The following is a 19,631-nucleotide window of genomic DNA, read 5'->3' as shown; positions in this document are numbered from 1 at the left end:
ACTGAAACAAGCTAGGCGGGACTCTTGGATGGCTTCTGTCATCTGTAAACTCAGACATCAGTGTCTCAGGTGTGGAAAAGTGTGCAAAAGATTTTGGGAAAATTCATTCAAGGTAGATCCCCTGTGCTGATGTCTAATGGTGAGCCTGTTGGTGACCCTGCAGCTGTGACCGATATTTTTGCGTCTGCCTTTGTGGCGGTCAGTCAGAGAGGTGCTAGCTAACCAATATTTGCCAGACAATGGGAGATAGAAGCGGCAAGGGTACTGGACTTCCGTTCAGGGAATGTGGAGTCCTACAACCTCCCTTTCTCTGGTCGTGAACTCCAATCTGCCCTTTCCCTCTGCCGTGACACCTCACCAGGGCCGGATGATACTCCCTACACAGTGCTTCGACACCTGGATGATGATGCACTCTCCTTTCTCCTCAGCCTTTATAACAAAATTTGGAGGGAATCCTCTCTTCCCACCTCTTGGCGCGAGGCCATTGTCCTGCCATTCCAGAAGCCAGTGAAGGCAGGTTACAATCCCATGGAGTATCGGCCAATTGCCTTAACGTCCTGCATATAAAATTATTTGAGAAAATGGTCAACACGTGCCTAATGTATTTCCTAGAAAGGAATGAATGTCTTTCTCAGTGTCAGTCTGGTTTTCGAAAATGTTGCTCAACAACAGATGCACTTGTCCGTCTTGAGGCTGCAGCATGTGATGTTTTTGGTAGACAGCAGCATCTAGTGTGCATTTTCTTTGATCTAGAAAAGGCATATGATACTACACAGCAGTTTGGTATCTTCCAACAACTGCATTCTTTTGGATTATGTGGCAGGCTACCCCTCTTTATATTAAATTTTCTGCATGACCGTTCATTCAGAGTTAGGGTTGGTGTCACCCCGTTTCCTTCGTACCCTCAGGAGGAAGGGGTGCCTCAGGGAAGTGTCCTCAGTGTGTCCCTTTTTGCAATAGCATTGAACGGTATAGTGTCCTCTATTCCAGAAGGGGTGTCAGCCTCACTGTATGTTGATTTGGCTCTGTGGTATGCTGCTTCCCGAATGTCCGTGGCTGAACGTCGCATGCAGCTTGCTCTGGACAGGGTCTCTCAGTGGGCCACAGTGCACGGCTTCCATTTCTCAACAAAGACGGTGACCTTGCATTTCTGCCGCTTGAGAGGAGTTCACCCCGACCCAGATCTCCAGTTATATGGCCACAGGGTGCGATGTGTAGATGAAACAAGGTTTCTCGGACTTGTCTTCGACAGGAGACTGACGTGGGTACCTCATCTCCGTTCATTACGACTCATGTTTTCGTGCCCTGTCTCTCTTAAGGACCCTATCTCATTTGTCTTGGGGCGCTGACAGAATCATCCTGCTCCGACTTTACCGTGCCTTAGTTGGGAGCAAATTGGACTATGGGTGTGTGGTGTACTCCTCTGCTACTGAGGCACAGCTGCGGCCACAAAATTCTGTCCATCATGCTGGGATTTGCGTGTTAACTGGGGCTTTATGGTCCTCGCCGATTGAAAGCCTGTTGGTTGATGTGAACGAACCACCGCTGGATCTCCGCCGGCAGTCCTTAACCCCTTAACCCCTTAACCGCGGGGCGTCACTTTCGTGACGCTTGGGAGCAAGGGATCATACCGCGGGGCGTCGCTTTTGTGATTGTGTTATTTTGAATTCACCCGGGCTTCCAAGTGGGGGCTTGTATCATCTATCAGTACTGCCAATGTCCAACACTAGTCAGCACTCCTAATCTCATCTGTACTCCCATCCATTGTTGACAATTTAGCCATTTCTCCCCGTTCTTGACTCCCCTCCCTACCCCCCCTCCATTACCCTATCCTCTCGCCTGCCCGGCCGTGCTACGCTAAGTAAATGTTCCCTGGAATTTTTCACTGATTTCATCCATTGAAATAAGCCCTATGTCCTATTCTTATACCAAATAATATATACAAGAAAGAAATAAGGTAAGTGAGAGTGCCATACACCTGGAATTGGCTAATTATCACCTGACAACACCTCACGTGCACTCGTTCGCTAATTTTCGCTGTTTTTTTTCCCCTTGAAATATGCCGTATAATCTATTTTTGTAATAAATATACATGTAAGGAGGGAAGGGAGAAGCCTAAGTGATATTTACATTCACCTGGAACTACCTAATTTATAATGTATTGTCTAGATTTCCTGCCAATCATTTCAGTGCTAGACAAAGCTGTTTCAAGATCTAACATTGGTAGCTCTGAATATATATCTCCTAAGTAGGCCTCTAATCTATTTTCGTAATAAATATACATGTAAGGAGGGAAGGGAGAAGCCTAAATGATACTTACATTCACCTGGAACTACCAAATTTATAATGTATTATCTAGATTTCCTGCCAATCATTTCAGTGCTAGACTTAGCCGTTTCAAGAACTAATATTGGTAACTCTGAATAACCCCTAAGCAGGCCTCCATGCTGGCCCTCCGTTATCAGATTACTCTCATCTTCCGAAGCGAGGTGTTACGGCTATAATTATTACTCCTCCGCCTCATCCCTCGTGAACTCCCATCTTTTGACTGAAGTCAAGCACTCGTCCACCTCACGCTACCAGCGCTCCATCTGTTGACTGGATTTGATACTACTAGTTTCCCAACATGTCACCTGACTTTCCCTCCCTTTTTCTGTGTGAAGCGAGGTTGCCTGATTATCTGGTTTCCCTCGCAAGTTCAGTTCACACTCATCCTCTGCCCTGGGAATATCTTGGTGAACCACTCCTGACCTTTACCTGGAAGCCTGTGTTATAGGGAACCCATCTTCAACGCCTTCTTTTGCTGTAAACCATGAGTATCAGTTTTCTCCTTGCATTAGTTCATTAATCTTCTGATGGTGAATGGCTTTAGGTATTTATATTGTTTTTTTCTTAGGTTTAGTTAGGTTTAGTGTTGTAATTATTGTATGTTTAGTTTGTTAAATTAAATGAATAATCAACCAAATCATTATCAATCTACCCTGTAGTTTGTCTAGTTGCATAGTGTTCATGATCCTTCTCTTTTCTTATTGCTTTCCATGGGTCTTCATAGGGTAGATACAGTTAAATACTCCCCATGGATCGTAATAAATGGCGACCGTGACAGGACCTATTTCAGCTAGACAGACATTTACAGTAATGGTGTTTTGAGGGGTTGCTGTTGCTTGTTCCCATAGATTTTAAATTTTCCTTGATGTATTTAACATTTTGGTATTAGTGTGAAACTTGTTTCCATTCGATTTAAAATCCTTGATGCAATAAACATTTTGGTATTTGTGTGAACTTGTCAGCACATAGGTTTATAGGTTCAGGAGTCTTCATAGAACTTATCTTTCATTTTTAACGAAATACAGGGTCGTTATAAGTTCTATCAAATGTGGGGAATATATCCGGATCGTTTATAATGCCGTATCCCACGCTCCAGTGAGGTCTACATCTGCTAGTTGCGATAGGGCAAGTGGCTAGTTTGATACACTCACTCTTCCAAGTCCCAGATTATTCAAGAATCAAAGTTGTTTTGTCTTATCCTATAATCAGGGGTAATCCGGATCATGCTAAAAGCCGTCATCCTCTGCTCTTAATCATAGACAACGACTTTCGTAAGTTAATATTTTGGTCAAGGCTCTGGAAGTTTCCAGGACTTCAAAGAGTTTTCTTCCTGTAATCTGTGTCTAAAATATAACTTACCATAATTTTCTCATACATTTTAATCATGTTTGACCTTCAAAAATTTGTTGAAAATCCTAGCCATGAGCAATTAAAAGACTTAAAGAAAGATGAGTGGAAAAGCATTGCTACCTACTTCCAAATAGAAATTGAATCTCGTATGACAAAAGAGGTCTTAAAAAACACAATTATAGAGTCTTTAGTTCAAAGGGAAGTCCTGGGGACAGAGGCTATTGATGTTTTGACTCCTATGAGTTATTCCTTTCCTACTAGGGTTGATAATCCTTATTCAACTCATACTAAACAAGGACACAGTGACCCAGTGGAGATGGAAAGATTAAGATTAGAATATCAGCTTAAGATAGAACAATTAGCTCAAGAAGAGAGAATGAGAACAGAACAATTAGCTCAAGAAGAAAGAATGAGAACAGAACAATTAGCTCAAGAAAAGATAATGAGAACAGAACAATTAGCTCAAGAAGAGAGAGTAAAAATGAAAGAATTACAAATAAGAGAGCTTGAAGCAAATGCAAATTCAAACCTTAGGGAAAAGGAAATTGAATTGAGAGAGAAATTAACTGCGTTTAAACCACACAAGGAAGCTGCTTTATTGCCTCAGTTTGATGAGAATGATGTGGATGGATTTTTAAACACATTTGAGCACATTGCCAAGAAAAATGAGTGGCCTGAACAACACTGGATATCAGTCTTGGTCCCAAAGCTGATCGGAAAAGCTCAGAGAGTTTATAATAGTTTTGATGATAAAAATGATTATAATGGTTTAAAGACTAGTATTCTTCGTGCATATTCAATTTCTCCTGATGGATATCGACAGAAGTTCAGAAAACATGTAAAATCAATTTCTCATACTTATGTGGAGTTTGCAAATGATAAATTAAGACAGTTTAAGAAATGGCTTGAAACAACTAACACCTCAACATTTTCAGACCTGGTTAATCTCATGGTTTTGGAAGAGTGGAAGAGTAAGTTGCCATTCACCATCCTGAAGCATGTGGAGGAGCAAGGACAGAGGGATCTCATGAAAGCAGCGGAGTTGGCTGACGCCTATGATTTATTGATGGGATCTCTAAATAACAGGAGTGGTTCCATCTCAGGTGTTAAGTACTCCTCTGGTGTAAGCTCCGGTATGGTGGGTGGTAAGCAGAGCTCTTCACACTTGATGCCTTGGACTCAAAATATCTCCAATATATCCTGTAGTTATTGCAAAAAGCCAGGTCATTCTATCCAGTCCTGCAAACACCCTAATTGTAAAACTTCAAAAAACATGTTTAACCCCAAAGAAAAATCTCCTCATGAAATTGAAAAGCCAGTAGTGACTTATGATTCAAATAAGCCTCATCAGAATTCCTTCCTTCCTTTTATGTTTCAGGGTACAGTCTCACTGAATAAAGATGATGAGTCATATCCCATTACTATCTTGAGAGATACTGGAGCATCTCAATCAATTTTTGGTCAGAAATGCTATTCCTTGTGTATCTAGTGCCTTCACTGGGGAGAAGGTGATTTTGTCTGACCTTTCATCTAATCCCTCCTATCCCTTAGCTGAAGTTTATCTCCAGTGTGACCTTTTATCTGGAAATGTTAAAGTAGCTGTCAGAGAAGACCCTTTGCCAGTCAAGGGATCTCATCTGCTATTGGGAAATGATTTGGCAGGAGAACTCATTGTGCCTATGGTTTCAGTGGTTGAAAACCCTTTAACTGAGAGCCCAACTGAGATTCTAGATACTGTTGCTCCCCACTTATTTCCCTCCTGTGTTGTAACTAGGTCACAGAAGGCTAAAAAGAACAAAATCAATCCATTACCACCACCTGCTCCCAAGGAATATCTGCTGGATCAGACTATCTCAAAAGAAAACCTAATTAAAGCTCAGAAGGCTGATCCATCACTTGCTACCCTGAGACATGCTGCAGTCGAAGGTAAAGACCTAAATACATTGCCTTGTTTTTACTTCCATGATGGCGTTTTGATGAGAGCTTATAGACCACCAGAACTAAAACATCTTGATACCTGGTCAGAAATCCACCAAGTTGTGATTCCCAAATCTGTCAGACAATCCATCCTTAAACTGGCTCATGACGGGATAGCTGGTCACCTAGGGGTCTTAAAAACTTACAAAAAAATCCTACAACATTACTATTGGTCAGGTCTTAGAAAGGATGTTTCTACTTTTATAAAAACTTGTCATGTTTGTCAAGTGGCTGGTAAACCTAATGAACAGCTTAAGTCTGCTCCACTCCATGCAATTCCTGTAGTGACAGCACCTTTTGAAAAGGTAGTTATTGATTGTGTGGGACCTCTACCTAGGACAAAGAAAGGTAACCAGTACTTATTTACTATCATGGATACTGCAACAAGATACCCTGAAGTCTATCCCCTCAGAAATATCACCTCTAAAACTATAATGAAATCCCTGCTTCATTTGTTCACTGCATTTGGCATCCCTAAAGAAAACCAATCGGATCAAGGGACGAATTTTACCAGTAGGCTTTTCAAAAAAGTTATGGAGGAACTAGAGGTTAAACATGTCACTTCCTCGGCTTATCACCCACAATCCCAGGGCTGTTTAGAAAGGTTCCACCAGACCTTTAAATCAATGTTGAAAAAGTATTGCTTGGAAAACCACAAGGAATGGGATGAAGGCATAGACTTTCTTCTTTTTGCTATAAGGGAGTGTCCTCAGGAGTCTTTAGGATATTCTCCATTTGAGGTATTATATGGACGACAAATAAGGGGTCCCTTGAAGCTTCTGAAAGATCAGTGGTTTAACAGCACTACTCAAGAAAGTCCATCTGTATCTCACTATATTGATAATTTAAGATCTAGATTATCAGAAGTCAGAACGATTGCTAAAGATACCTTATTAAAGGCTCAGTGTAAAATGGAAAGACTTCAACATCCATCGTCTGTTGCACACAGTTACTCCCCAGGAGACAAGGTCTTGCTCTTTCTTCCCATTCCAGGTAGTCCCCTCAGGAGTAAATTCACTGGCCCATATGTAGTTGCCAAAAAACTATCAAAGTTGAATTATGTAGTACACACCCCAGATAGACGTAAAGACTCTCAACTTGTTCATGTGAATTTAATGAAACCTTATTTTACTAGATGCCCAGAGGAGCACTATGCAGAGAGAAATGAGATGAACCCTGTACTGTTTGTGGGAACGGAGCCAGAGCCAGAGCCAGAGACTTCAGACTTGACAAACCCAGAATTGGACCTACCCCAACCGTCCGGTAACCTACCTAACAGCATGATCATGGAATCTCTATGTGATTACCTATCAAGTTTGACCAACATACAAAAGGATGACCTAGAATTGTTATTGAAGTCTTATCCTGAAGTTACTGCTGATTTACCAGGGTTTTGTGGTCTCTTAAAACATGACATACGGTTGGTTAGCGATGCTACTAGTCCAATTAAACAGCCAGCATATCGTCTTAATCTTTTAAAAATGAAAGTAATGAAAAAGGAAGTTGAATTCTTAACTGCTAATCACCTTGCAGAACCAAGTTTTTCTCCTTGGGCTTCCCCATGCCTTTTAGTTCCAAAACCCGATGGAAGCCACAGGTTCTGTACAGACTATCGTAAAGTCAATAAGGTCACTGTCTCTGACTCTTATCCCCTACCACTCATAGAGGACTTAATAGATTGCATAGGAAACTCCGAATTTATTAGCACAATAGATCTCCAAAAAGGCTATTACCAGATAGGTATGACAGACAGAGCTAAACTAATATCTGCTTTCATAACCCCATTTGGGTTATATCAGTACACTGTAATGCCATTTGGGTTATCTAATGCTCCGGCCACATTCCAGAGGATCATCAACTTCATCACACAGGATTTGGTTGGGACTTCAGCTTATCTGGATGACCTTGTGGTGATGGCTGACCAGTGGGACGAACACCTGACACGTCTCCATGCCCTCTTCAACAAACTAAAAGAAGTAGGATTTACCATCAACTTAGCTAAATCTACTTTTGGAGACTCTACAGTAACATATCTTGGACATGTTGTGGGACAGGGGCAAGTTCTACCGAAGGAGGCCAATGTGGAAGCAGTTCTAGCGTTCCCAACTCCAACCACCAGAAAGGAAGTCATGAGGTTTTTGGGGATGGCCGGTTTCTATCGTCGTTTTTGTAAGAACTTCTCCAGTGTTGCAGCTCCACTGACTGATCTCACCGCACTTCGAACCCCCTTCAAGTGGACCTCTGCCTGCGAGACTGCCTTTCAACGTCTGAAAACTTTTCTTGCCAGCAGACCTGTCCTCAGAACTCCTGACCACTCGCAACCTTTCCATCTTCATATCGATGCTAGTGGAGTTGGGGTTGGTGCTGTTTTGCTGCAAACCAACCCAGTGAGTGGTGTTCTCCATCCTATTGCCTACTATTCGTCGAAGCTGAAAGGACATCAACGGGGCTACTCCACAATTGAGAAAGAGGCTCTAGCTCTCGTGCTAGCAATCAAGAAGTTCGAGTGCTATCTTCGCCACCATCCTCATCCTACTACTGTCTTTACGGACCACAATCCTCTTGTATTTCTCCAGACTATGAAGAATTCCAATCAACGGATTCTACGATGGGCCCTGCTTGTTCAGCCATTTAATCTTCAAGTTCAGCATATAAGGGGTGTTGACAACATTCTCGCGGATACCCTGTCGAGACATCCCATCGAGGCTACAGAGTAATCTACCTCCTTCGTGCTTCCACTGCGTAGGTCTTTGTGGGGGAGGTGTTACGGCTATAATTATTACTCCTCCGCCTCATCCCTCGTGAACTCCCATCTTTTGACTGAAGTCAAGCACTCGTCCACCTCACGCTACCAGCGCTCCATCTGTTGACTGGATTTGATACTACTAGTTTCCCAACATGTCACCTGACTTTCCCTCCCTTTTTCTGTGTGAAGCGAGGTTGCCTGATTATCTGGTTTCCCTCGCAAGTTCAGTTCACACTCATCCTCTGCCCTGGGAATATCTTGGTGAACCACTCCTGACCTTTACCTGGAAGCCTGTGTTATAGGGAACCCATCTTCAACGCCTTCTTTTGCTGTAAACCATGAGTATCAGTTTTCTCCTTGCATTAGTTCATTAATCTTCTGATGGTGAATGGCTTTAGGTATTTATATTGTTTTTTTCTTAGGTTTAGTTAGGTTTAGTGTTGTAATTATTGTATGTTTAGTTTGTTAAATTAAATGAATAATCAACCAAATCATTATCAATCTACCCTGTAGTTTGTCTAGTTGCATAGTGTTCATGATCCTTCTCTTTTCTTATTGCTTTCCATGGGTCTTCATAGGGTAGATACAGTTAAATACTCCCCATGGATCGTACATATGTTTCTTCTTGCTGACTTCAAGGCCTTTTTTCACCCCCATGCAAATGGCCCTGTGACCTTTACCCCCTACTAAACCTCGTGTGGAAAGAGGTAAAGGGCTGACAATTGAAAAAAGAGTGACTACGATCTTTCTATTGAGTAAAACAGTGCAAGTGGAATTGTAAATAATGTGTAAATAATGTGTAAACAGCAAGTGAAAGTAATGAATGTAAATATACGTGAACAATGGAAAATAGTTTTATAAGTTATTTCAAGTGACAGTGCACAACACAGTGTAAATAAAATAGAAATGTAAATAACGTAAATAAAATAGAGAACGTAAACAGAAATGTAAATGAGTAGTATTATAAGAATACGAGTATATACCCTAGGAGTAATGAAAGTTTCACTCTAGCATGTCTGAATGCTATGAGTTATGAGAGTGAAGATGAAAGTGACATTCACTCTCAATGCCAGTATACAAGACGAGAAAGTGAATGCTACGTATTTTACTGAAAGAAATTGAATCCCTACAGTGACAATAAACTAATACTACTGAAGGAAACTTATGGATAAAGACTGTAGATATATATAAGTGTTATATAGTAATAAAAATATAAAGTGTGAGGGGTTTTATGAATAATAAATGACAGAGTACCAAGAGCGAACTAGTGCCAGTGCGACGATCAGACGCGCTAGTAATTTCCATTGCTTTCACAGTGTTTTTTTTTTTTTAGTATGGATCCCAAACTACTTGAAAATTGTAGAATAGTGTTGATAGTGTTTGTATCTGGCTGTGGTAATCATATTACGGGTTGTCGGGAAGTGTAAAGTGGAGACTTCGTTACCCTACTTCAGAGGTCTCCACAAGTCCTATGGTAACCGACGAAGGCTCAACAATAATTCCAGGAGAAAGCTGAAGGTATGTGCCACAAGCATATATAATTTTATTATTCTAGGACTAATAACTGATTTTTGGCAAATATTTTTTGAGAGTCTGTCGGAGCCCAAATAACCCCGCGGGACACGCAAGTCATTGGGAAACAAGCCCGCAGTGTAGGGGTTAATGGTACAGTGTTGGCACTGCCTTCACAGTCTTCCAGCCTCACTGAGTTGTCAGGCTGTCTCTGAGGTCGCTCTTCTCCCCTTTTATGACACCCACCCCTGCTATCCATACCCGTTCGGGTACAGAGTGAGGGCTGCCATGGAGGAGTTGGGTGTCTAGTCCTCTCCTTTTTGTTCTGTGCGTTTCCCCCGAGTGGCCCCCTGGCTTCTTCCAGAGGTTCAACCATGTGACTACTTCCTTGAGAGGAAGGCCTCTCTTTCCTCACAGGCAGCTCTGTCTTATTTTTTAGGACATGCCTCTGCTCACAATGACTCGATCCATGTATATACTGATGGCTCTAAATCCCATGTGGGGACAGGCTTTGGTGTCATCTTTCGTGATTTTAGCCATGGTGGGGGTCTTCCCCCTTGTGCATCTGTTTTTACTGCTGAACTTACTGCCATCTTAGTTGCGGCTGAATTGATTTTTAGCTTTCCTCCAGCTTCTTTTACCATTTTTAGTGACTCGGCCAGTGTTCTACAAGCTTTGTCATGTGGCTTTCCATCATATCCCCTAGTAATGTGTCTTGGAGTGGCTCTACTTATTAGGTAGGCGAGGATACTCTGTACAAATGTGTTGGGTTCCTGCACATGTGGGGGTCGTGGGCAATGAGCATGCTGACTCTGGTGAGAGCTGCTGCCTCTCACCCTTCATCTCCTCAATGCCGTGTCCCATCCCAGGATTTATATGGAGCCACTATGGATGCTGTACATCTCTGCTGGTAGCAGAGGTGGGATGCAGCAGGGGCAAACAAACTCCACAGCATTCGTATGAACCTGGGTGATGGGGGGTATGTGGGACTGTCCCGACAGTGGGAAACGGCTTTGGCTTATCTCTGGATTGGCAATACTAGGCTGACTCATGGTTTTTTAATGGAGAAGGTGCCCCCTCCCTATTGCGATAGCTGTCTGGTTCGTTTGACTGTGGCATCTCCTTGTCGAATGCCCCAGTCTTGGGGACCTTCATCGGCAGTACCTATCTGGGTGCCGAGCTGCCGATGGATCGTACCTTCTTTCTTCGGTTCTTGGGGAAGAGGCTTGTACTATGGGGGGAGGCACCTCTTTTGTGTTGAGTTCTGGCCTTCTTCACAAGGTGTAGGGGTTTTCGATAATTTAGTTTGTGTTTTAATGATAGTGTTCTAATTTTAACCCATATCTTTCCACCATGTTTTTTAACTTTAGTTTGTTTTATTCTTTTATATTGTTAATTTGTTTTATGCATTGTTTATCTCGGCTTTTTATCATTTTTTTGTAAATTTTTACTTTCTTTTAATTCTATGTTCGGCGGCATATGACCTCTGCTGTTGCGCCGACATGTCACATTTTCTTTCATTCATTCGGATCCATGAAAATCAGTTAGATAAAAACTGCTGAATAAAAACAGGTAAGTGCCCACGAAGACAAACTCATGAAGAGAAAGGAAAATGCCATGACACCAGGCAATGTCGAATGCCTTCTCCAGATCGGAGGAGACTGTGACCTGATGTAGGTTAATGGAGAAAGCCTCTCGGACAGAAGATTCCCAGGTCAGTAGGGCATCAGTGGTAGAAAGTAGTTTTTGAAAACCATACTGGACTGGTGATAAGTAATTGCCCCTCTCTTAATACCACAGGAGCTAGCCATATATCATCGTCTCCAATACCTTACAAACAGAAGAGGTCAGAGAGATGAGACGATAATTTGTTCCTGCAGACTATCCTTTCTGGGTTTAGGGGTGGGTATCATGACAGCAACACCCAAAGAAGACGGAAACTCACCAGTACACCAAATTTTATTATAATAGCAGCAGCAAAAAGAAGACACAGTCATGAGACATATGATTTAAAAAGGCATATGAAATACCGTCATAATCTGGAGATGAATCATAACGGCAACAAAACTCGCCGAAACTCTGAAACCGGAAAGGAGACATTGTAAGACAGAGATGTGTAGCTAAGAGGACGTGATTCCAAGCACAGACGTTGAATGCCAAAGGCGTTTTGGTGTCCTTTTTAGACATACCAGGAAAATTCTGGACAAATGCTCAGGAACTGAGAAGGGATCAGTTACAGTCTCACTTGCATCGGATAAAACAGGAGGGGAAGGAACAGGAAATTTTCCAGAAGACTTTCTGATCTGGTTCCACACTTGAACAAGATTGATTGATTGATGAACTGCCAGGACCATATGCCGCTGGACAACAAAGTAAAAGACACAGCAAAATAAAAAATGCATATTCAAAATAAAGTTAATATCTGTTAGTAGGAATGGAACACTGAAAATAAAAGATTAATTTATATAATAATTGCTTATTAAAGTTGATGGAGGCCCGCCTCCAGAAGAAAACTAAAAACATCAGTAAAATCGCTAGAGGCTTCACTGAGCATCGAGGACAGACAGTAGGCACCACCTGCCCCCTTATGCCTATGGAGGAATCTCTGACGTAGGTCCCATAAACTCGGACACTCGACCAGCATGTGTTGGACTGTAAGGGGAACAATGTAGTCATCACAGTACGGTTGAGTCTCTCCACCCATCAGGAACCCATGTGTAAACTGAGAGTGCCCAGTAAGAAGCCTAGCAAGAGCCACCTCCAATTGCCAAGATATGGAGGAAAGAACCCTTGGCACAACCACTCTCTGAAAGATTTCTTTTAGTTTATTATTAGAAACATCCTAGTGTCTTTGCCAACATGTTTTTTTTTTTTTTTTTTTTTTTTTTTTTTGTCCGACTCTGGGCATAGGCTTCACAGCCTGCTATCAAGGCCCAGCAGTCCTCCTACATACCATACACCTCTACATGTCACAAATTGCATACCACAAGTAGGGTGTTACATCAGAAGAAGGAAGTGAGTAGTCGGTTGGGGCTGTTGAGAAGACGCAGCTTTAGCTAATGTATCTGCTCTCTCATTGCCCACCACACCAACATGTGCGGGAACCCAACAGAAGTGCACATGGCGGCCATGATGGCTAAGAAGAGCCACTCTAAAATTGATGAAACCAATGGACAGGATGCATTAAAAGACTCCAGTGGAGACAGGGCACTACGTGAGTCACTGAAAATCACAAAAACGGATTGGGGGAGAGTAAAAATGATTTTAAGAGCATATAAAATTGCAGTCAGCTCTGCTGTGTACACTGATGTCATGCCAGGAAGGCTACTGCCCACTAAAGGAAGTGAAGACAACAACAAATCCAACTCCAGTATCAGTCTTAGACTCGTCAGTATAGATGAGGACAGAACTGTCATCAGTGGAGGCATGTTCTAAAAAGAGAGAGCGAGAGACACCTGAAAGGGAAGGGAGTTCTTTTTTTTCAACAATGGACCTACCATATGTCACATGAGGGAGTAGCCAAGAGCCCGCCCTTGGGATCTGATGTGGACAAATTGCCAGTCTCGGAACAGAGAGCTACCATAACTGGACCCTGTAACCAAATGGCTTTGGGAAGTTGGAACAGGTGTCATAAACAGAAGATCAGGAATCCTGGGAGATGATGGTACAAGAATTTGTCTGGAATGCGGTGAAGACAATACCAACAAATCATTAGCAACTGGTGTCGCAAACCCATGGGGAGTACACCAGCATCCACCAACAAAGTTGAAATCAGGGATGATCTGAATGCCCCAGTTGCCAGACATACACCAGCATGATGCACATAATTTAACAACTGGAGACTGGCATCTGTTGCAAAGGAGTAGACCTCGCATCCATATTAAAGTTTAGGAAGATTAAGAGACCTATGCAAGAGGGAGAGGGTCTGATGGTCAGCACCCCAAGAGGTATGAGCTAAATCTCTCAAAAGACTTAAAGCTTTAGGACATGTCACCTTAACGGAATGAATATGAGGAAGCCAGGTTAGCCATGTATCAAACAAAAGACCCAGAAACCGCATCTCTTCCACACAGGATATTCTCCTCCCATAGAGATACAAGTCAGGGTCTGGGTGAACCCCTTGAAGACAACCAAAATGCATAGCCACTGTCTTTGTTAATGAAAAATGGAAATCGTGAGATTCTGCCCAGTCAGAAATTCTACTGAGAGCCAGCTGCAACTTCCTCTCTGTCAGAGACATTCTAGATGCGGTGAAGGAAATTGAGAGGTAATCGACATATAGTGATCCTTGTACACCATCAGGAAGTACACTGATGATGCGGTTAATGGCTACCACAAAAAGAATAACAATAAGGATACTCCCCTGTGGTACTCCATCTTCTAGTGCTTGGGCATTAGAAAGCACTCCTCCCACTCGCACCCTTAAAAATTGATTAGATAAAAACTGTTGAATAAAAATAGGCAAGTGCCCACGAAGACCAAACTCATGAAGAGAGAGTAAAATGCCATGACTCCAGGCAGTGTCATATGCCTTCTCCAGACTGAAGAAGAGCATGACTTGATGTTGGCTAGTGGAGAAAGCCTCACAGACAGAAGATTCCAAGGACAGCAGTGCATCAGAGGTAGATCGCATTTTTCGAAAATGATACAGGGCAGGGGATAAGAAGTCTCCTCTCTCTAAAACCACACAAGCCTAACACTGACCATCTTTTCCAAAACATTACATATACAAGACGTTAAAGATATAGGCCGATAAATCTTCGCCTGTAGGTGGTCCTCATCTGGTTTGGGGATGGGGATAACTACAGCAACACCCCAACAAGCCAGAAACTCCCCCAGAACACCAGATCTTATTGAACAGTGAAAGCAAAAACAACAGGGACTCATCAGACAGCTGACATACAATGGCGTAAGGAATATCATCATAACAACGAGAGGAATAATGGCACTGCGACAGAGCCGCCTGGAGTTCAGAAATTGAAAATGGAACATTGTAAGGCTCTTCTCCAGCAGAGACAAAACTGAAAGCACGAGAGTCTTGACGCCGACAGTGGCAAGCTGAAGGCGTATCTGCATCCTTCTTTGACACACTAGCAAAATGATCAGCAAGCAACTCTGCAACAACAAAAGGATCAGCCACAGTTCCACCTGGTACAGATAAAACAGCAGGGAAGGGAACAGTAAATTTTCCTGAAATATTCCTTACCTGATTCAACACCTGGGTGATGGAAGTCCTCGAATTGATGGAAGAAACATAACTCTTCCAGGATAAATGCCTGGCCTCCTTTAAAACCCACCTCATATAAGCTCGTGCCCTCTGATACGCCACCAAATACTAAGGATCCCCAAGATGATGATGAAGTCGAGAGAAAGCGACTTGTTTGGCTGCTAATGTGGAAATGCACTCTGAATTCCACCAAGGAAACTGACTCTTCGTTTTTGGAATGGATAATAGGGCTGCTGAGTGCAACACAGTATTGAAACACGACACTGCCTCAGTAAGACAGCCAAACTCGTTGACAGAAAGGGAAATGGAACTTAGTTCCCTGAAACGTGGCCAGTCAGCCTTATCCAGAAGCCAGTGAGGAAGACATGCCTGAGGTCCACCTGCAGTAGCAGTTAAGAGTAACGGAAAATGGTCACTGTCATACAGGTCTGGCAACACATCCCAGTTAAAATCTAAAACAGCATCAGCTGAACATAAGGACAAATCAGTGGCAGTATAAGTTCCTGTCTGGCTATGGAAATAAAGTCATTATATTGGAGTTTAAAATGCCTAACTCATCTTCCAATAAAGGCCAGCATTACACCCTGAGGGTTGGCCTCAATGTTTCCCCATAGTGGATGGTGACCATTCATATCTCCCAGTAGCAGAAAGGGAGAAGGAAGGCCATTAATAACGCATTCCAGATCCACCCTTTCAACAATAGCATTGGGAGGAAGATAAAGACTGCAAACCATACACTGCCGAAGTAAAAACATCCGGACAGTGACAGCCTGCCGGGGAGTAGAGATGTCCAGATGACTGTATGGAATATCCTGGTGAAGGAAGATAGCAGCACCTCCATGATGACCTTGGGCCGGCACAGGATCAGAATAAAAGGCATGGTAGCCAGAAGGACCTGAAGCAACAGGATCACCCACAATGGTCTCCTGGATGCACATGCACAGAGGGGTAAATTGAGAAACAAGATGACACAGTTCCTCATAGTTAGCAAGTAAATCCCGGCAGTTCCACTGGATGATAGAACCAATAATGGAGCAATGATGGTTAAATGCCGGACTGTACACCCGACAAACGAGCGGGTTTGGATTGATGCTTATGAAGACCCTTCGTAGGAGCCTGTGCAGCACCAGAAACCTGCACTCTTTGTCGAACATCTGTGGGCAAACGATAGGATGAGAAAGTAAGTTTTACAACACTCCTTCTTGGAGTGGGCATACCAGTTTGTTTGGAAGGTGGCTTGGAGGCTTCCTTTGGAGGTGTAGGAATCCCAGTGCCCCCACCAGAGGCCCCAGAAGTGGAGGTAGAGTCCACAGGACTCTAATGATTTGAGGAGGACATCCTTTGCTTCAGATCTAAAGCACGAACAAGCTGTCCAACAACTTCCCCAGGTGGCAACCGGACCAGAGTTGAACCATCAGCTTCAGCTGTCGCCAGGCTAGATCCCTCAGCCTGCTTGACAGAGGGAACAGAAGAGGTGTCGACAGAAGGGTCAACAATAGAGACCTTAGGTGGCCAGTCTTCATGTTCAGAGGACTCTGATGAGCATTGGTGATGTTTGCCAGGTACAGGTGGAGCCTCAGGCATACTGGCTACAATGGGAAAAGGAGTCCGGTCAATGTGGACATCTGCCACCACCACAGAAGTGTGCAAATCGTCAGGCACTGAAGTGGGGGTGGAAACAGTCTGAGTAGTGGTCAGGCAAACATCATTTTATCCAACAGTACTAACCATGGGGACAGCCTCCTGCAAATCACGAGTTCAAGGAGTGGATATTGGAATGGGTCGAGGCTGCATCAGAGATGCAGGACAATGCACTGGTGTTCCAGAAGGACAAAAGTATAAGTAACCCTGGGCTGAAAGAAGAGTGTCTGGGCTCTCCTTTTTGCTTCAGGAAACGAAACCGTCTCACATATACGAATGGACAAAATCTCCTTTTCAAGGCAGTATCTTGGACAGTTTTTAGAAGAGAGAGCATGAGGATCTCCACAGTGATAACATTTAAGGGGTCCTGTACAGTCGCTGGTATGGCTTGGTCCACCACAAGAGAGACAGACACCAGGAAGGCCAGCCTGTGCACAGTGGCACAACCAGCTAACGTGACCATACCCCTGACAGTGGAAACATCGCCTTGGGGTTGGAACATATGACTTAACCCCTCGAGTGCCAATCTCATCGCTCGGGCTCTTTGCGCAATTTCTTAAGGGGACGAGCAACACCGATCGTACAACATCCACAAAAAACTGGTGGCAGGTGGCTCCACCCCAGCTATGATGTAGATGGCTTCTAACCAATCAGAACTAGGTGTTGGACACACCGGAGGGGGGAACCAGGCCCGTAACCAGGTGGTGGGGGGTGTACCCCCCACCTCCCTCTCGCCACGTCCCTCTACTCCACTGCCTTGTTACTACCCTACTGCCACCATTCTTGCCACCACAACAACCCCTCCCACCCCCTCCTCATGCATCCCCCCCTCCCATATGGATCCCCCCAACGTCCCCCCCCAGTCAACTGAGGGGAGGTTATTTCCCCCCTATCCTCCCTCCATGTCCCTGTACTCCACTTTGGCCCTTCCTTTGTGTCTTGTGGTGGTGTCCTCCCATCCCTCCATCCTCATCCACCCCCTCCTGGCCTTACCAGCTCCCCGCACCCCCTAGCACCTCTCCGGCCTCGAATATTTTGCGTATTTTTTACGCACGTGTTTTTGAATCATTACCTGTAATTTATTGGTGTCTGCATACAGATATGCTCACCACAATTGTTTTAGCTGTCTTTAGTCGAAACCCACTTGAAAGAGATTTTATTTTATGCCGAAGCGTGGAAGCATGTTGGAGCCTTCAAAACGAAACAAAACGAAACGAAAACTAGATTTGACAGATCGGAGGGGAGGGGAGGGGGAGGGGAGGGGAGGGGAGGGGGAGGGGAGGGGAGGGAGGGGGGAGGGAGGGGGAGGGGAGGGGGGAGGGGAGGGGAGGGGAGGGAGGTTAGGCGAGGGGAGGGGGGAGGGGAGGGGAGGGGAGGGAGGTTAGGCGAGGGGAGGGAGGTTAGGCGAGGGGAGGGAGGTTAGGCGAGGGGAGGGGAGGGAAGGAGAGGAGTGAGGAGGGGAGGGGAGGGGAGGGAAGGGAAGGGAGGGGATTGGAGGTTTGAAGAGGGAAGAGAAGGGGAGGATAATTTTTACTATTTATCATATTTTTATTGGGGGTTCATGACTAATTTCCCTTGCTAGATTTGACAGCTCGGCGGGGAGGGAAGGGGGGAGGGGAAAGGGGAGGGGAGGTTAGGCGAGGGGAAAGGAAGGGAAGGGAAGGGGAGGGAGGGGATTGGAGGTATGAGGAGAGGAGAGGAGGGAAGGATAATTTTTATTTATCATTTATTTGGGGGGTTTGTCACTATTTTATTTTTTCTAAACACATTACAATGGTTTATAACATCTATACACACCAAAAACAAAATTGATTTTGGTGATTTTTGTACGTACTGTTGCAAGAAAACAGGTGTGAGCGGTGTATGTTCTTTCTCGCCGGGGCTGCGACGGGTAACTATTATAAACTATGACGGGCCATAGCTCGGTAACTATGGGTCTAGGAGGGTGGGGTTTGCGTTTTCAGGTGTGTGAATTCAAGCTCTATAAATCGGACATAAAACTGGGGGACAGTCAAGGCTGGGGAATTGCGTACCCTAGGGGTTAACAGGAGGTGACAGCCAAGCAAGTTTAACTGATGAAGGCAACGTTAGTCTATCAAATGTCAAGAACAAGGTAGGAGTGGGGGTTAGGACATCATCAATTTTCTTCTGCACTCTCTCAACATTCACCGCACCAGAAGATCTCAATTCCTCCAGCAACCGTGCCTCTAGATATCGAAGGTGGTCACTGGAAAAAATCATGCTTTTGCATTTGTAAAAGGCAGCATGAGGAACACAGGTAAGTTGGACACCAGAAACAGAAGTGAGAGCTTGTAATCGGGAGCTTTCTTTTGGGGAGGACACCTCAGTCAGGAGGCTTCCATCCCCCTGTGATGAGATCTTAGGTTCTCTCCCACATGCAGACACAATGGCACAGTATAAATTTAAGATATCATTATATAGCACTGACCTACCCAGAGGGGTTTTCAAAACTAGATACTTCCCATAAGATGCCGGCACAATTTCTGCTGGGCCCAATTCCAGAGTCCCACCAGCCCGACGTGACCTCCTTCCAGTTCCAGCTGGATGCTGGGGCAAAGGAGGATAGTCCCCAGGGCCCGTACTTATAAAACACTAAGACTGAGTCATAAGGCGAAAGTCTGTCCTAAATTCATAGGAGAGAGTCATAAGTCCTTATGTTCGACTTAAACTGAGTCATAGCTTAAGACCCCTCCCGAGTGGGTATAGCGCTTCGGACGCGGCTTATGACTCGATCATAACAGTAAAGATGGCCGCCGCACCACAACAACAACAAATTCGCCAGCGTCAACCAAGACATTTTCGTGAAAGGAAAGATGTGCTTAACGAGCT

Source organism: Coenobita brevimanus, chromosome 55, assembly GCF_032717465.1.
Source record: "Coenobita brevimanus isolate Jiangsu-jjx chromosome 55, ASM3271746v2, whole genome shotgun sequence".
In the NCBI taxonomy this organism is placed as follows: Eukaryota; Metazoa; Arthropoda; class Malacostraca; order Decapoda; family Coenobitidae; genus Coenobita; species Coenobita brevimanus.
The sequence above is the reverse complement of the archived record's forward strand: the minus strand, read 5'-3'. Positions refer to the sequence as shown.